Source organism: Alligator sinensis, unplaced genomic scaffold (assembly GCF_000455745.1).
Source record: "Alligator sinensis unplaced genomic scaffold, ASM45574v1 scaffold707_1, whole genome shotgun sequence".
Classification (NCBI taxonomy): domain Eukaryota; kingdom Metazoa; phylum Chordata; order Crocodylia; family Alligatoridae; genus Alligator; species Alligator sinensis.
This window is the reverse complement of record NW_005842065.1, coordinates 2,358,561-2,363,655: the sequence shown is the minus strand read 5'-3', so window position 1 is coordinate 2,363,655 and position 5,095 is coordinate 2,358,561.

Sequence of the window (5,095 nt, the reverse complement as noted above, 5' to 3'; positions counted from 1 at the left end):
TGGAGGACCCAAGGGGACAATTGGCCAGTTTCTCCCAGAGGCGATCATGGGACACCAGATCGAAGGCTTTTTTGAAGTCAAGATATATGACATCAATCTCTTCTCCCTTGTCCAGGTGATAGGTCACCTGGTCGTAGAAGGAAATGAGATTGGTCAAGCAAGACCTACCCGCAACAAACCCGTGCTGGCTATCCCTTAAGATGTTGGCGTCGGCCAGTCCATTAAGGATGGCCTCTTTAATAAACTTTTCTAAGATCTTCCCCGGGATAGAAGTCAGGCTGATGGGCCTATAGTTAGCCGGATCCACTTTCCTCCCTTTCTTGAAGATAGGCACCACATTGGCCTTCTTCCAGTCTTCGGGCACTACACCAGAGCGCCAAGAGTTTTCAAAGATCCGTGCTAGAGGCTGGGCTATGATGCTCGCCAGCTCCTTGAGTACCCTGGGGTGAAGATTGTCAGGGCTGGCTGACTTGAAGGTATCCAGCTTCTCAAGATGTTCCTTCACAAAGTCAGCATTAATGGAGGGCAGGGGATCACCCTCACCCGGACTTCCCGGCCCTGTAGCGGGCATGGGCGTCCCATGGGGCTGATGACAGACTGACGCAAAGTACCTATTTAATAGGTTGGCTTTTTCCTGGGCGTCAGTTGTCAGTTGCCCCATCTGGGTCAGCAGGGGTCCAATGTTGCCCCTGCTTTTCCTCCGGCTCCCCACATATCTGAAAAAGGACTTTTTATTGTCCTTGATGCTCAAAGCTAGTTGGAGTTCAGTTGCAGCCTTGGCTTTCCTGGTCTGCTCCCTACAGGACCGGACCAGTGCAGAATAATCCTCCTTGGAGGTGACTCCCATCCTCCATCCTTTGTAGGCCTTTCTTTTTAGCCTCAGGAGGTCTGCTAGGTCCCTGGAGAGCCAGGGGGGCTGCTGTGCCCTCTTGCTGCCTTTCCTCCGAGATGGAATAGACTTAGTTTGTGCATTGAGGATCGCTCCCTTGAGGAGCAACCACTCTTCTTGAACTCTCCTCTCCCCGTGGCCATGGTCCCTTAGGGCCTCACTGACAAGCCTCCTGAGCTTGTCAAAGTCGGCTTTCCTGAAGTCAAGGACTTCCGTGTTGCTGACTGACTTGCCAGCTTTTCGGTGGATGGTGAAGGTGATCAGCTCGTGGTCGCTGTCACCCAGCTTCCCATCGATCACTAGGTCACCAACTAGGTCATCCCCAGTAGCCAGCACCAAATGCAATTGTGGAGGGTAGTGGAACTGGCTTTTGGCAGCTGTTCTGGTCTGATCCATTCTCTTCATGATGTACCATGATCCCTGATGCTGTGTGGCTGGGGAGAAGAGACTGCCCCGCCCCCCCCGACATGCACGCGCTTTGCTGATGAGGCTGTGAGAGGTGCTCAGGCCTGTGTGGGTTTAAAACCTAGGAATGGGTCCATCCAGGGAACTGAGCTGCTGATAGAGAGACCATCAGGGAGAGGGCAGCAGACTGGGACCCCTCTCCCCAGCAGCTGGGCAGCAGGGAGCCATCTCTTCTGCATTTGTTACAGATAAATAAGTCATGAAATTCCTCTGCTTCTCACAGACCTGCCTGGTGGGCTGTTTTTTATATATTTTTTTCATTTTTAAAGCACTGCTGGTAATGATTAATCACCGTGCACTCCACATATTACACCTCCCCATCAGCCCCGGCAAATTGACAAGAGTGATGGGCACCACAGAGCTGCCGTCGTCAGGGCTCTGGCTGTTTTACTTTTCACTAAGCCAATTAGTGCCTGTTTTTATGGTTTTCAATTGGCCCATTAAACCTGCTGCCTCCGAACAAGTATTTCAAAATCTGCAGTGCTGAAAACATATTGGGAGGGATCGTTCCCTTTGGAGCGGGTTGCAGCATTGCCTGCCTGCTTCATTCTGCCACGGTAAATCTAGGCCACGTGTGTTCCTGGAGACAGCGAGCTGGGCTGGGTAAGGTCCCCACTTTGGCAATGCTGCACAAAGCCCCTCCCTGGGCTTTCTCACATGAGCTGTTCATCTAGCTCAGTGCTTCTCAAACTGGTGGTCCATGGACTGGTGCCAGTCCAAAAGCCACTGGTCGCCGGTCCGCAGCGAGTTGCCAAGAAAGAAAGAAATATATTTTCAGAAGCATAACACTGATATGTCATAGCACCACAGTTCGTACGTTCCAGCACTCCAGGTGATGTCACATTGTGCAAGGTGAGGAAAGAGAAAGAAACAGCCGGTCGCACATTTGTGTAGCGCTGTTACACGGAGTTGCTGCCACTGGCTGAACCGGGCACCAGTCCCTGGCCCACTGGAAAAAAAATTGCCTGTCTGCCACATCAGACAGTTTGAGAAGCACTGATCTAGCTGACAAAAGCTGGGAACAGGGGCACAGATTTTGTACCATCAGGCTGCTTAGCCCACTGTAGCAACTCACCGGGGACACTACGGACCCCAAAGCACTTCACCTCTCTTTCTAGAAGGTATGTCCCCCTCCCATCATGAGGGCTTCATAGCTGCTCCCAGGCCAAGCCTGTTTCTGTCTGCTCCAGGCCAGGCCAAGCTGGTTCTGCATCTCCAATCCTCCCAGGCCCCTGTCATTTCTGAGGCTTACCTCTGGGCTCTCTAACTTCTCTCAGTATGGAGCATCCCCTACTATAGCCTCCCCTTCCCTGTGCAGGCTCTACCCTTCTGCTGCATCTCTTTCCTTGCCCTTCCCCCTGCTCCTACAGGCTGCCATGGGGTCCTGACCTGCCTCCCCCACACCTGGTCTCTGCTACCTTGACAGCAGTGATCGGCCTTTCATTTCTCCCCAAGCACTGGGAGAGGTGATGGAGAACACATGACCAGGATGGTCTGGATGTATGGGGCACAGGAAACCAGGTTGTCTTTGCTTTGGATGTCAATAACCTTGACCATATCTTGCAGCACCCCCACCCTGGTCCCAAAGCAGACCAAGTCCAATGGCTGGAAGCCAAACTCCGGCTGGAAAAAAGGGACACTGTCTTTAATAGCCACAAAGGTAATTAACCACTGGAGCAGCTTATGGAAGGATGCAGCAGACTTTCTACCTCCTGGGGTCTCTGTATCCAGAGGGGATGTCTCTTCCACAGATAGATGGGAGCCCAGAAGTTCTGGGCTCTGTGCTGGAATCCCTGGGTGAAATTCTAGACCAGCTTAGACAAACTGATAGTTCCTCCTGGCTTTCAGATCCATGCATCCATTAAGAGCACCTCTCTACTGCTCCTCTGCTTGGACTGTGTTGCTCTCACATGTGTGAAATGAATCTCTTGTACTGGACAACTGTACATGCAAGCCCAGGCTGAAATCCAGTGTCATTCCCTAGGCCAGCCTTGGTTCTGTGGGATATAAAGGGGACCTGAGCCCTGGGCTGGCATTTCTGCATTGGTCTGATTCGACCCTCAGAGTAGTGTGTGCAAGACAAATGATAGGAAGTCTCCAGAGCCAAGAGGCCCCAGAAATCACCGTGTTGTTGCTTTCTCTTGGGTCAATAATGCCTGGAAGATAGATGGGCCTGCTTCTGCACAGGGCTCTGCCTAGGCGTGCACTCCCCATATCTCTGACACTAGCATTTCTCTGGATCATTTATATTCTTAGCATTTTCTCTTGACAGAAACCTGTCACTTCCTTATTCCCCCTACAACAAATAAGCAAAACCACAGTGCCTGTTGGTGTTCGTGGGCTGTGTTAGCTTCACTAGTCTGGAGTCGTGAGGTGCTGGAACTGGTTTTCCCCTACACAGTGCTTTATCATCACCCTGTTATCCTGTGGAGCCAGTACAGGATTGTAGACCCTATCGGCCCTCCCCAGACAGCCATCCATGGGTCCGTTCCCCCTGCCAAGCAGCATGGTGCAGTCTGGTACCATCAGCAGTTTCATGGCGTCTCTGCACAGTCTCCCAGGCATGCGAGAGGCTATTAATACACCAAATGCAAACCCTGCGAAATCAGGCGATGAGAATTTCAGCTCAGTAAACAAACAGGAGATAAATAAACCCAGCAGGTGAAGGAGCTGTTGGCCCAGCCTGCATGAGGCAGAGGGCACACAGATGGCAAGTGCATTCCAAGTGTCCTCTTTGCAGCAAGGGGCCCACCACCCTGCTTCTGGCTGCCTGCTGTGGGGTGCCAGGGAAGCAGAGAGCGGGGAGCCACGCTCAGCACTCAGCTGTGCTTGTGTGAAGTGGGATGCACTCAGCTATGCCAAAATGAAACCCCACGGAGATGTGCATAAGTCGGCCTGAACAGCTCTGGCTCAGCCCATCGCGGGCCCCTGTGCCCTGATGCTCCAGCCTTCCCCAAAATCCCATTTCTGTTGCCATCTTTTCTCTCGCATCCAGTCATGGCTGTAACAGTTCAGGACAGGTCTTCTGATGGAGTAAGTCCACTGTGCTGTCTAGAGAAGGCATCATCACTGCTGTATATTGGCACCCCAAGATTCTTATTCGGCTTGTCCCCAGGCACACCCTACCCTAGAGGAAGGGAAATGCTGTTAGCCCCATTTCACAGATGGACAAACTAAGGCAGGGGGTGATTTGGTTACTTGCCCAAAGTATCACAGTGGTAGAGCTGGGAACTATGCATGTGGCTCCTGCCCCCTTGGCTAACACTGGAACTTCTTGGATCCCCTTTCCTCCATGTTCAGGAGTAGCAGGCCAACGGGACTGCATCCTCCATTGGTGCAACTGGGCCAGAGCAATTCCAATTTATACCAGGCATGTGTGTGTGGGGGGAAGGGGGCAGGATACCAGGCCTTCCCCACTTCCCAGCCCTGTGGAGCTTTGCTCCCAGAATCCTCTGTCCCTGTGAGGACGCACGATCCCTTTCTACCTCATACTGGCTGTTCCCCGCTAATTGGAGAGGATAAATGATCCAGAACGACCAGGCAGAGGAAATAGCAAGCAATTAGCTCAGGGAGAGAGTTTGCAATGAGGCGCCTGTGTCCTTTGTCAGAAGCTGCGAGGGAACGAGGAGCTGGCAGCAAAAACTTTGCCGCAGCCACCTGGCTTCCTGGGCTGAGCTGGAGCCCCCTTCCCACCAAATGGAACAGCACTCAAAGGCAAATGATGACCATTATCCCCATCCA